Raw genomic sequence first — 14,395 nt, 5'->3', positions numbered from 1 at the left:
ACTTCACTCTTCTCAGCAACACAAGGTGCAAAGACAACTCCAAAGGACTCATGATGGAGAGGGCTATCTACACCCAGAGAAAGACCTATGGAGTCTGAATGCAGATTGAGGCACACTTTATGCTCGTCTTTTTTTTTTTAAATCTCTTTTGTTTTTTTTTGTTTGTTTGTTTGGTTTCTTCTTTCTCATGATTCATTCCATTGGTCATAATTCTTCTTTACAACTTGACTATTGTGTAAATAAGTTTAATGTGAAGTTATATGTAGAAGATATATCAGATTCCATGCCATCTTGGGGGGGAGCGGGGGGAAGAAAATCTGGAACTCAAAATCATGCAGAACTGAGTGTTGTAAACTAAAAAATAAAAAATCTTAATTTAAAAAAATCTAAGCAAAAAAAAGAGGAAATGGACCTTTATTTATTTATTTTTTAGTTTTCAACATTCATTTTTATAAAATTTTGAGCTCCAAATTTTTTTCTTCTTCCCTCCCCTATCCCCTTCCCAAGATGGCATGCAATCTGATATAGACTATACATAGGCTATATTGCTAAAGCATTAAAATAATTATAATAATGTACAATCATATTAAACGTGTTTCTACATTAGTGATATTTTGAAAGAAGAATCAGAACAAAAGGGAAAAACCTCAAGAAAGAAAAAACAAGAAAGTGAAAATAGTTTGCTTCTATCTACATTGAGTCTCCGTAGTTCTTTCTCTGGATGTGGTCAGCCTTTCCATCATGAGTCTTTTGGAACCGTCTTAGATCATTGTATTGCTGAGAGGAGCTAAGTCTATCAGAGTTAGTCATCGCACAACGTGGCTGTTACTGTGTATAGCATTCTCCTGGTTCTGCTCATTTCACTCAGCATCAGTTCATATAAATCTTTCCAGGTTTTTCTGAAGTTGGCCTGCTCATCGTTTCTTATGGAACAATAGTATTCCGTTACTTTCATATACCACAACTTGTTCAGCCGTTCTCTAACTGATGGGCATCCCATAAAGCCCTCTTTGTAAAAGCCAATCTGACTATTAAATGGTTAAATGGAACTGGGGTGCTAGGGATCCCTAAAATTGAAGAAACAATTAACGAAGGCCTTGAGCCAGCAGCAAAAACTATACATCTCCCCTAACCCCCTTAAGAGTACCAGAGGGGTGGGAGCTAACCCATGTGGCCTTGGGCAGTGTGGCCAGAGGAGTCATTGCTACACTTACATATTACTCCCCTTCATATACTCCTTAGTTCAGTCATTTGACCTTTTTGCTGTTGCTTACATCTACCAACTTTATGCCTTTTCACTAGCTGGCCCCATGCTTGCAAAGTTCTCCCTCAACACTTCTGCTTTTTGGAATACCAATTTCCCTCAAAATTCAGCACCATCAATTCATGAGGTAATTTCTGGTGTCTGTCCCCATCCTCTTCCCCAACAGCTTCTACTATGTTGCCCCTCCCCTCCCCATAGATTACTCTATATCTGTCTTATACATATTTCCCATATTTCCATCAAGTGCCCTGTCAGGATAACCTCACCACTAGGCACTCACAGTCTCACAGATTGGGTCCTCCAAAAGTGGCTGCTACCCAAAGGATTCCGGGGGGCAACCTGAGAGGACCCACTCCTAACACTATAGTTCATGAACCTTCACTGGTATAGTTTCTATTAACAGGCAGCCAGTAGGCACAATTAGCCTTTAGCAAAAGAATTTACTTAGTAAAAACAATGGCCATAACATTTCACACCAGGAGATTTAGGACACAGTCTCCCACAGTGACACACAGTGAGTGTCGGAGGTGAGAGCAAACAGACACTTCAAACCCAGCGGTATTAAGATGCATGTTCAGGAAACACATGTACTAAGGAAGTCATACTTATTGTCTCCCCTTTTAGAATGTAAGCATCTTTGATGGGGTGGTTGTGCTTGGGCTCTGGCCCTAAAATCATGTGTCTGGAAGCCTTCCAATCTCTCAGCAAGCCCCTGTCCTGTGAGAAAATGTTCCCTTGTTGCAGGCCTGACTCTGTTATCAGAACAGACACAGGGGTGCCTGGCCCAAGGACTTTTCTCCCTGCCTGGCCCAATGCCTCTCCCTCGTGCCAGATTCCCAAGGTCCATGCCTCTGGCAACTAACCAGAAAATTGGCTTTTCTCCCTCAATGTCTGGTATCAACAAAATTATCTCTGCAGACTTCTTGGATTTTCCCATCCATAGATTGCAGGCGCCTGTTCCCAAAGACACCTGGACCCCTGATATAGCCCTTGAGATCCCCTAATTAGCATCCTTGAAATTCTTTTCCCTTGTCCCTTTTCCATATAAATCCCAGCACCATCCTCAGTCTCTCACAGGTTCCCTAAGGACCCTTGCCCATTTTTGGTAAAGCATTACAATAAACTTTTGCCACTTGACTAAATGAAGGCTTGAGTGCGTGAATTCATTCCATACAACTCTGCTTTGGCATTCTTGGGGTGCCAGCACCCCCAAACCTCTTCATCTTGTAGGCAGGAATTGCATTTGCCTTTGTCGCCCCAGCACCTAGCACCATACCTGGCACATGATCAGCCCTTAATAAGTGTTTAGTGATTGATGGATGGATCTACAGCATTCTCCTCATCTCTAAGTCTAATAACCCTATTAGTCCGGGATGACCTGTTCTTAAGGAAGCAATGCTGGCTCTTAGTGATTGACCTTTTTCTTTCTAGATGTTCACAAACTCTTCCTTTGATAAGCTATGGTTAAATTTTTCAGGGAATCAGTCAAAATTGCTATAGTTCTGAGGTCTTATTAACTTTTGTCTTTTATTATGAACTTAACAAACATCAAATAAATACAAACATTTACAAAGAACAGCGAATATGTGACGCAGTAAATGCTTATTATATATGGTTTGTCCTCTTTTAAGATAATAAATATAACATGTTTGCAAGACAGTACATCGTAATGATTAGTGACATCTTCTTAGAGCCAGGAAGGCCTGGGTTCAAGTCTTGTCTTTGTTGCATATGAACTGTATGACCCTGGGCAAGTCATTCAATGTCTCAGTGGCCCCAGGAAACTCTCTAAGACTGTATGTTTACATGGCTAATGTGGAAATATGTTTGGCATGACCTTACATGTATAATTGAAATCAAAGTGCTTGCCTTCTCAAGGAAGGGGGAGGGGCAGAAGGGAGGAAGAGAATTTGGAACTCAACATTTTAAAAAGTAATTGTTAAAAATTCTTTTATATGCAACTAACTGGGAAATACTTAAGAAAAGAAAAAGCAAAAAGACCGTATGTTGCAGAGTAGGTAAATATCTGCATTGGTAGAGAGTGGGAACCTTATTCAGTACCAGTGAAATCCCAGGTACAATCCTAATCCTTGTCCTACTAGGATAGCATTAACACTGTCCTGCTAATCTCTTCTGAACTCTCTTCTGCATATTCTTTTAAAGTTTCATTGATGTTCTTTTCTTCTTATTTTTCATTTCATGACTCCCTCCCTTCTCTCTCTCCTCTAGGCAAATCCCTCTAAAGGCCATCCCTCATATCACACCTCTGGCCTTTAACTTACAGATTCCTCTGCTTCTCTGTTTGAAGAACTGTCATTTTTACCTCCTCCTCTCTCTCTCTCATTCCCTATTATCATTGAAAGATCACACTATTTGGGTGCCTCCCCAGTCGTACCCACCAGTCTTCGGCGCTGTGAGACGCCATTGACTAGAATTCGTCAAGAGCAGCTGGTGCTCTCGTCTCATCTCCTGTCTTTCCTTGGGTCTGAGCTCCCTCTTAGTTCCTTTTGTTCCATCCTTTCTAATCTAAAGCTTATTCTTCTTGTAAGAGGGAACACAAAAAATGAAAGCTCTGTAGAGAGAGCTTCCTTCTCTCAGGCACCTCTTAACATCAACCCATTCCCCGCCCCCCCAATCAACTTTCAAGTTTGATCTCACTCCCCAAACAAAAGAGAAAAAAGCTCTTTTTTGCTGTCCTTGGTATTATCACTAAATTTATCTCATTAGGATCTTTAGCTCTCCTGACATGATTTTTCCAACTATGTAAGCTCTTCTGGGTCCATTCTCCATTACCTGTTCTTTCTTCTGTTTTCTCTATGTGCCTTAAACAAACTTGGACATGGGTGGAGAAACTAAATTTTGACAAACCCATGTGGGCATGAACATGCACAACACAACCCTATATTTCAATAACCATGTTTCCACATAATTGGTTTTCTTTGGGATCCTATATATTTTGTTTTATGCACTGAAAAATATTATTTTGAGAAAAGATTCATAAACTTCACCAGACTGCACAAGGGATCTATGCAGAGGTGTGCTGAAGTCATCTGTGAGAGCATTTACACCAAAAGCTACAAATCAGCGTTAGGTTCATTGTTTTATTGAATCCCCCCGCTAGATTGAAGAAAGTCATGGAGAAAATGCTGATGATACAGATTAAACCTAAAAGTGTATCATGCATATGTTTTGTTTTCCCAGAATGCTGGTTATTAAATATTTACCAGCACGCCAAAAAGGCTAAGAACTCATCCCATGACTCGGTTTACCAGATTGCCAAAAGAGGTCTATGGTCAAGAATCTCTGGTCTAAAAGAATTCTAAGATGGAGTGGTCACTTCTCTCCAAGGTTTATTTTTTTCATTTTTAACATTAGTTTTTTTTTAATTTTGAGGTCCAAATTCCCTCCCGCCCCTACTCATTGAGAAGGCAAACAATATATTATCAATTATACATGCAAATCCATGCAAAGCATTCCCCTAAGCCCCCAGGTTTCCCATCATTCTACATTAGTAACTAGCTCTTCTATGTTGGTGAAAAGCAAGTCCAGAGTGACAGGTTTCCCCTCATCCCTTCTCTGCCTCTGAAGAAGAAATGATCATTAAGGCAAACTAAGAAGAAATCAGCAGCTCTGCTTTTGTGTGAGAATTCCAGCAGGGGCTGGCTAATTTAAGTCCCCCAACAGAGCTATAAGATTGGAGGGTGACAGAATTGGAGCTGGAAGGAGCATCAGGCCAGCTAGTCCAACCCGCTCATTTTTCATATGAGGAAACTGAGGAAAGTCAATGTTCCCCCCAAAGTCAATACACCAACAAGCACTGGTGAGTCTCACTATTGGCGAGTCACTGTGATAAGTTCTTGGTATACGAAGACAAGGGTTTAAACAGTCCCTGCCCTTCCAGGGCTAACTTTCTAATGGGGGAGACAAGAAGTTTAAATGCAAGGATAGAGAAACTATATGTAAAATGAATATACAGTGGTTATGGGAGGGAGGGCTCTAGCAGCCACGAGGGAGTAGAGAAAGGCTTCATGTAAAAGCTGGTTCTTAAGCTGAGCTGAGCTGAACCAAGGCTTCCGAGAGGACAGGAGGAAGAAGGAATGGAAAGTATTGCAGGCATGGGGGGAGAACAACCCAAAAGCAGGGAGATGGGAGGTGGAGAGTTGTGTGTGTGGAGCAGGAAGAACGTGAAGGTGGCCAGATTGTAGAGGACATGGAGGACTGTAATGTGTAAGAAGACTGGAAAGGTTGGAAGAGACCAGTTTGTGAAGAGTTCTAAATACCAAACAGACGAGTTTATATGTGATATATGTGTGTGTGTGTGTACGTATATATGTATGTATATATGTGTCTATACATATATAGACACATATTTTATCTATATGTATATTTATATAATATATATTTTCTCTATATGTATGTATATACAATATGTTTTATCTGTATGTATGTTTATAGATGTGTGTATATGTCTGTATATATGTACATATATATATATACACATACACACACATTTATGTCTACATGTAAGATAGGTCATCTATATAGGTTGTCTGAATGTATAGATGCAACTCATGGGTTGCATAGATATAGCTGGAATCTGGCCCACTCCTCTCTAAGGGGGACTTTGATTTCCACCCAGAGGGAAGCAAAAGAAGAGCTTTGCTTGGATGCTTGCTCCTTCCTTTGCCTATCTCCCAGAAGGGTACAGGTCTGGAACTTTTTCTGCCCCTCAGAAATTGGTCTTCTAGGGGTAGGAGTCTGGTTCAAAAGGAAAGCTTCCCCCGAGGCCATTCTGAAGGGGGCAATAGCCCCTAGTTTACCCTCACCAACTTAGCTCCTTCCCACCAAAGGCCTGGTGCACAAAAGACCACTACAAATACCAAATAGTATGTAAACCCATTTATCCAAGCAAACAGCAAATGGAAAATGGAGAAGTTATACTACAGACTAGAATGTATTAAGGAATAAACAAGACTAAATGAACTCTTTAGCTCAGAGAGGCCTAGGAGAGCCGGAAATTCAGTCAGTCAGTCAATAAATATTTATTTATCACCTGCAGGGGCTCAGGCATTGTACTAAGTGCTGAGAATGTAAAGAAAAGCATAAGCCAGCCCCTGCTGTCAAGGAACTCACAGCCTAATGAGGGAGACAATAAGCAAACAACTATGGACAAACAAGATATATATGGAATAAACTGGAAATAATTACCAGAGGGGAGGCACTAGAATTAAGAGAGGTTTGGAAAGGCTTCCTGTAGAAGGTGAGATTTTTTTTTAAAAAATTAATATTTTGTTTTCCCCCTAATTACGTGTAAGAACAATTTTTGAGAGTCATTTTAAAAAATTTTATGAGTTCCAAATTCTCTCCATCCCTCCTTCCCCTCCCCCCTCATTAAGATGATAGGCAATTTAATATAGGTTATCCATGTGCAGTCATGTAAAGCGAGTTTCCATGTTAGTCATGTCGTGAAAGAAAACAGATTAAAATAAACAAGAAAAATAAAGAAAAAGTATGCTTCAATCTGCTTTCAGATTCTATCAGTTCTTTCTCCGGAGATGGATAGCATTTTTCATCATAAGTCCTAGAAGGTGAGATTTTGTTGTTTGTCCTGCCTTCTCAAAGAGTACCAATGACATCAGGAGGGTGACGTCTTGACTTGCAAGTAAATTGGATTTCAGTGAGGCAGAGCTGTGCAAAATCATCAGCCCCACGCTCTCCTCCAGAGTCATTGGAGTCCAGTGGCAAAACATAAGTCAGGATGACTGCTGATGGCCCTGGATGCAGTGGGAGACCTTGGCCCTTTAAGCTAAGGTCTTTCCCAGGTCTCACTTTGTCTGAGGCAACACCTATTCAGTGATTAAAGACCAGATAAAAATTGAGAGGAAAGATGGCTGAGTTTGACTTCTGAAAAGAATCAGTCCAGGAGGGGAAGACCCTCAGGGTTTCTGGCCAGAACCCAGAAGGTGAGATTTTAACGAAGATTGGAGAAAGTCAGGAAGTGGAGATGAGGAGGGAGGGCATTCCGGGTATGGGAGGCAGTCAGTGAAAATGCCTAATGTTGGGAGCCAGATTGTTGAAGAGCCAGCTTCCCTTACTTATATGCAGCTTCTCTCTTCATTTGTCTTTCTTTTTATTTTTGTGTGTTTCATCATGTATTTATTTTTAACAGCCACTTAAAAAAAATTCTGTTCCAAACTCTCTCCCTCCCTCTAGCCCCTCCCCCACCCATTGAGAAGGCAAGCAATATGATATCAATTAACGTGGGAAGTCATGCAAAATCTATTTCCATGTTAGTCATGTTGGGGAAAAAAACACTAAAAAGCAAGAAACATAAAGTGAAAAAACTACGCTTCGGTCTGCACTCAGCGTTCATGATTTCTCTCTCTGCAGCTGGAAAGCACTTTCCATCATGGGTCCTTTGGAATTGTCTTGGATCATTGGATTGATCAGCGTAGCCAAGTCTTTCACAGTTGATCCTCATTACAATGTAGCTGTAACTGGTACGATGTTCTCCCGGTTCTGATCACTTCACTTGTAGTCTTTAGAACCACGCATCTGTCCTCCACGAAGCTCTGGAACCAATTTCATCCTTTGCCCGGGTGTGGACCATCCCACTCAGCCTTCTCTCCATTCATCCAGAATCATGGCCCCTTCGGGCGTCTCGGTGGCATCACAGTGCCTAGAGCGCTAGTCCTGGAGTCAGGAAGACTCATCTTCTTGAGTTCAAATCTGGCCTTAGATACCTCTTAGCTGTGTGACCCTGGGCAAGTCACTTGATCCTGTTTGCCTCCATTTCTCTTCTGTCAAATGAACCAGAGGAGGAAATGGCAAACCGCTCCAGTGTCTTTGCCAAAATAACTCTAAATAGCGTCATGAAGAATCAGACACAACCGCACAACAACGAAAAGATCCCTTCAACCTCAGATCAAACACCACTTCTAGTATGAGGCCTTGCTTAATTCCCAGAGTTGTTAGTGCCTTCCCCCCCATAAAAAAATTTAAAATATATATTTTATTTCCTTTGTATGTGTTTTGCGTTCCCTTGCCTGTATATCAATTCTGTCCCCTGTCCCTGTAGAATGTTGTGCTCCTGAAGGCAAGGGCTACTTTATTTTATCTTTTATTCTCAGCCTTCAGAGCTTAATAAATGCTTGTCAAATTAAGTGTGTTGTCTATAATGAGCTCAGTGATGATCTTATACATGCTATGGCTTCAAGGGATTAAGATTTATTTGTATTTTTTTTGGAGGAGGGAAGGCAGGGCAATTGGGGTTAAGTGACTTGCCCAAGGTCACACAGCTAGTAAGTGTGTCAAGTGTCTGAGGCTATATTTGAACTCAGGTCCTCCTGACTCCAGGGTCGGTGCTCTACTCACTGCACCACCTAGCTGCTCCGGGATTAAGATTTAAATGCTGAAATCACAACCAACCATTTATTCCTTTTCCCTGCCAAGTTGACTGGCCGGGGGCTTAATTGATCAGCCTGGGTCTACACCTGAGAGTTCAGTCAACTGACTGACCTGGTATTGCCCTGATGAGGTATTCCACAGAAGGGAGCCATGTCAGTCAAAGGGCAAACCGTGATATTTAAAAAGGATCATTTGGATATTGCCGCAGTCTCCAAGAAAACTCTGAAATTCAGCTCTGCAGCCACCAGTGTCACAGTGCACAAAGCACTGGACTTGGAGTCAGGAAGACCTGAGCTCAAATCCAGCCTCAGATGCTTACTACCTGGAGGACCCTGAGCAACCTCTGTCTGCCTGTTTCCTCAACTGAAAATGAGGATCATAATGGTACCTCTCTCTTAAGGTTGTTATGAGAATCAAATGAAAGAATATTTGTAAAGCACTTAGCACTGTGTCTGGCACATAGTAGGCTCCTAATAAATATATGTTCCCTTTCCTCCTGATCCCCATTCAGCCTGCAGATAACTGGCTTGTGTTATAACTGCCCCTGAATCCCAACCAATCTGAAGCTGACCGCCCCTTGAGATCCAGGCAAGCTAGAGCTGGGGATGACTGTGAATCCTTGTAGGTTAGGCCTGATTCTGATGGGTCTGGTGATTTCAGGTTTGTGATTGGAATAAAAAGGAGCATTTATAGACCAATTTAACAGTTAATAAAAAAGAGTTTTTACTTAGCAATAGCATGTTAAGGATCAGTAAAGATATAAAATTGGTTTAGATATTTTTAGTTTACAACACTCAGTTCCACAAATTTTTGAGTTCCAAATTTTTTCTCCCTCCCGATGGCATGTGATCCAATGTAGGTTCTACATACACCTTCACATTGAAATTATTTACATAATAGTCCAGTTGTAAAGAAGAATTATAACAGATGGAATAAATCATGAGAAAGAAGAAACGAAACCAAAGAAGAAGGGAAAAAAAAGAGAGAGAGCAAATAGTTTGCCTCAATCTGCATTCAGACTCCATGATTCTTTTTCTGGATGTGCATAGCTTTTTCCATCATGAGTCTTTTGGGGCTATCTTTGAACCTCGCACTGATGAGAGGAGTCAAGTCTATCAAAGTTAGTCCTTACAGATACCATGTGTCTGTAATCGTGTATAACATTCTCCTGCTTCTGCTCTCCTCACTCAGCATCAGTTCATGTAAGTATTTCCAGGTTATAATGAAGTCTGTTTGCTCCTCATTTCTTACAGCAAAATAGTATTCCATTACATTTACATACCACACCTTGTTCAGCCATTCCCCAGTTGATGGGCATCCCCTTGATTTCCAATTCTTTGGCACCACAAAAAGAGCCACTATAAATATTTTTGTACATACGGGTCCCCTTGTGTGACCTCTTTGGGATACAGCCCCAGAAGTGGAATTGCTGGGTCAAAGGGTATGCACATTTTTATGGCCCTTTGGACATAGTTCCAAATTGCTCTCCAGAATGGCTGGATCAGTTCACAACTCCACCAACAATGTAACAATGTTCCAATTTTCCCCAGATCCTCTCCAGCATTTATCATAAAATTGGTTCTAGATAGATGTGTAGCACTCTGCCCCCACACCCCCATCCCCATACTTGAAACAAGGCTGGTCAGCAGGGTATGATTTAAGCAATCAATAGATATTTATTAAGTGCCTACTATGTGCCAGACACTGCTGAACAGTGGGGATACAAAAAGAGGCAAAAGACAGTCCCTGCCCTCAAGGAGCTTACAGTCTAATGGGGAAAGCAACATGCAAATAAATATGTAGGAAGCAAGCTATATGCAGGATAAATTGGAAATAATCAAGAGAAGGAAGGCACTAGAATTAAGGAGGGGCTAGGGAAGGCTTCCTGTCGAAGGTGGGATTTTAGTTGGGACTTGAAGCCGGGGAAGTCAATAGTCAGAGTGGAGGGGGAGAAAGTTCCAGGCATGGAAGACAGTTGAAGAGAATGCCCAGAACTGAGAGATCTTGATCATGCAACAGCCAGGAGGCCAGTGTCACAAGAGTAGGGAGGAGGGGGCTAAGTGCCTCATAGGGCAGTAGGACATCTAACAGGTGGGAGGCGCACTGACCCCTGGGCTGGTTGGCTTCTTTTATGCCCTTGGGTAACCAGGAAGTTGGGTAAGAGGCTTAAGCCCTAGTACCTGAGACCAATCAAGTCTCAAAAAAAAAAATCAAAACCCCAAAAATATTAAAAATGAAGATATTACCAGACCAAACTATTTTACAGTTCAGCATTATTTTTCAAATTTGGTGCTAGTTTAAAAAAAAAGAAGCAGAAAATTAGATCACAGGGACAAACCAAATAGGTTGTTGCGTTTGTCCTTCTTTCTCTAAGAGGACCATGACATCAGGGAAATGATGACATGACTTGCAGTTGACTTCGATTTGAGTGAGGGAGGGCTGTGCAAGGTCACCAGCCTCACTTTCTTCTCCAGAGCCATCTGGGTCCTGTGGCCTGATAGTCACCAGGACAACTGGAGATGGCCCAGGATGCATTTCGAGACCTTGGCCTTGCTCAATACCTCACTCAAAGAACCTGAAAAAACAAATGAGAAGCATCTGAAAACAGCCTAGTGTTTGCAAAACCCTAGAATATAAACTAATTAAGCAAATTGAAAAACAGTTTGGCAGAAATAAGTTTTGGATTAGAATCTTACACCATATACTGCCACAATGAATTTCAAATAGATTCTATCTAAATGTTCAAGGTCATATCAGAAGACTGATGATATCTGCATCCAGAGAAAGAACTGATAAAGGGCATATGAAGAAAAATGTTATCTGCATCAAGAGAAAGAACTAATAAATAGATATATAGAATAATTTTACATATAGAGGTATATATAAATATATATGTATATGTGTGTACATATACATATATATATATATTTGTGTCTAATGGTAGCCAGATCTAGGGCAGGGTGGGGGAGGGTAGGAAAAAAAAGAAGAAAAAAATTTATATGATAATTTTATTGTATATTTCCTTAGTAGATTTGCAATTTCAAGTACAATGATTTTTTATTGTGCTATGTTACAGAAATGTCTGTTTTATTCCATAAATATGTATTAATGTAAAAAATAAAAGGTAAAAATTAAAGAAGTGATAAATAGAAGTATGTATAGAATGACTTTACATATATATATATGTGTGTCTAATGGTAGCCATCTCTAGGGCAGGATGGGGGGGAAGGAAAAAAGGAGGGAAAAAGAAAGTTGCACAATAATTTTATTATATATTTAAAAGGAAAAGCAAGTTGTACATAACAGATTTGCAGTTTCATATCCTATTCTACTATGTTATAGAAATGCTTATTTTATTTCTTATCAGAATAAAATAAACATTTTTTATAAACGGAAGAAGGTACCTTTTACATTTCTCGTGGTCCTTATTCCAACTCCCATTTGTACCTTATTGATAATTCAAGAGAGGAGACTGGACTTGAAGCCAAGAAAGAACCCAGGTTCAAATCCTGAAAACACTCACTGTGTGATGCTGGGTAATTCACTCAACCTCTCTGGACCTCAGTTTCCTCCTTTGGAAGATGAAAGGGTTGGACTCCATGGCCTCTAAGATCTCTCGCAGCTTTAAAGCTACGATTCTATGATTCCCTTCATCCTAGAGCTCTTCCTCTCACATTCTCTCCATCTCCTGGTACTCTCTGAGCTTTATATAATTTTTAATTATATGCATCAAATGAACATGAACATTTCAATATAGAAAGAATAGAAGAGAGGACTGTATGTGAAACTGTGAGCGACTGTTACAGTTTTTAAAAGGGTATGTTACATCTAACATAATAGTACCAATGCTGCCCTATGGGCCTCTGTCCCCTTCTAAATTTTCTTCTGTTCACATTAAAAAAAAAAAGTTCCATGGATGTTTTTTTCTTTCTTCTATTATTTTTTTTTTTTTGCTACACTATCACTAGCCCCCAACTCTGTCCCCCTCCAAACAGATTCCCTCCTCCCTTATAACTGGGAAGGATAACCAAGCAACACAAATCAATACATTATTCATTCATGTATATCTCATTCTGCACCCCAGCTCACTGTTTCTCTGCCAAGAGGCAGGAGGCATTCTTCTTTATCAGGTTTCTGAAGTGACAACTGGTCACTGCACCAATCAGAGCTCTGAAGTCTTTCAAAGTTGTTTTTCTTTACAATGTTGTTCTTTTTACATAAATTATTCTCCTGCTTCTGCTCACGTCACTCAACATCAGTTCATACAAGTCTTTCTATGTCTCTCTGAATGAATCCCTTTTGTAATTTCTTGTGGAGAAATAATATCCCATTCCATTCATCTATAATAATGTGTTCAGCCATTTCTCAAGTGATACCTTGCTTCTAGTTTTTTGTTACAACAAAAAGTTATGCTGCTAATATTTTTGTACATATGGCATCTTTCCCCCTTTCTTTTGCAATTCTTGGGGATATGGGCTTGGTAGTGGGATCCTTCAGTCAAAGAATATGCACAATCCAGTAATTTGGGGTTATGGTTCTAAATTGCTTTCCAGATTAGCTGGACCCCAACTTTCAGCTGCACCAATAAGTAGCCAGCTAGTGTTCCCATCCTTCCATATTCCCTCCAATGGTCTATATTTTCCATTTTTGTAATCTTTGTCAAAATATGTAACTTCAGAATTGTTTTGATTTGCTTCTCCCTTATTGTGAGTACTTTGGAGCATTTTTTCATATGGCCATTGATATCTCGAATTTCTTCCTTTAAGAACTACTCAACATTAAGAGTTTCCCAAGGAAGAAATTGCAAGCCTCAGCTACCAGGTGGGAAAACAAAAAATACTTACAAATTATTCATAAGAGAAATACAAATTAAATATGACTCTTAAGGTTTTGTTGTTTCAGTTGTCTCCAGCTCTTTGTGAACCCCATTTGGCAAAGATACTCAAGTGGTTTGCTATTCCCTTCTCCAGTTCATTTTATAGGTGTGAAAACTGAGTCAGACAGGGCTAAGTGACTTGCCCAGGGTCACACAACTAGGAAGTATCTGAGACTGGAATTAAACTAATGAAGATGTCTTCCCACTTCCAAGCCCAGTGCCCTATCCACTTAGCCACCTAGCTGCCCTATGCGCTTGGCACATAGTACGCGCTTAATCAATGCATGTTAATTCCTGATGATCTCTGAACCTCCCTTACCCTTACAGCATTCAATGACAAATTTCCTCATGTCCTAAAAAGGAGAAAGCTATTCTTTCTATTTGTATCACAGTTTCATAAAACCTATGTAAACAAGAAAAACCATCACAGAAATCAAGGTTCGCCAGGGGAGCATAGCAGTTTTTTCACCTTTGACTCGTTGCATATTTCGTTGTTCACTAGCACCACCGTGTGGACAGAGGAAGCCCTGACAGTTGGCGACAAACAGCATAGAGCTTGACGCTAAGCAAGAGCTTAATAAAGGCTTATAAACAATTTTGAAGAATTTAAAAACTCTAATCAGGCTGCAATAATTAGTCATGTCTTGATAGAGAGGTGATGAAAGCATGTGGAATGAGCTGTATTTTTCAATATGACTAGCGTGAGAATTTGTTTTGCTTGATTATGCGCATTGTGACAAGGGTTTTTTTTTTCTTTTCTGAATAGCAGGTGGATTGTGAGAGGGAGACAAAAATGCTTAATAAAAAATGTAAAAATATTTGTTATCATTGAGATTTTTAAAAAGCGC

The sequence above is a fragment of the Trichosurus vulpecula genome, chromosome 2, assembly GCF_011100635.1.
Source record: "Trichosurus vulpecula isolate mTriVul1 chromosome 2, mTriVul1.pri, whole genome shotgun sequence".
Classification (NCBI taxonomy): domain Eukaryota; kingdom Metazoa; phylum Chordata; class Mammalia; order Diprotodontia; family Phalangeridae; genus Trichosurus; species Trichosurus vulpecula.
The sequence above is the reverse complement of the archived record's forward strand: the minus strand, read 5'-3'. Positions refer to the sequence as shown.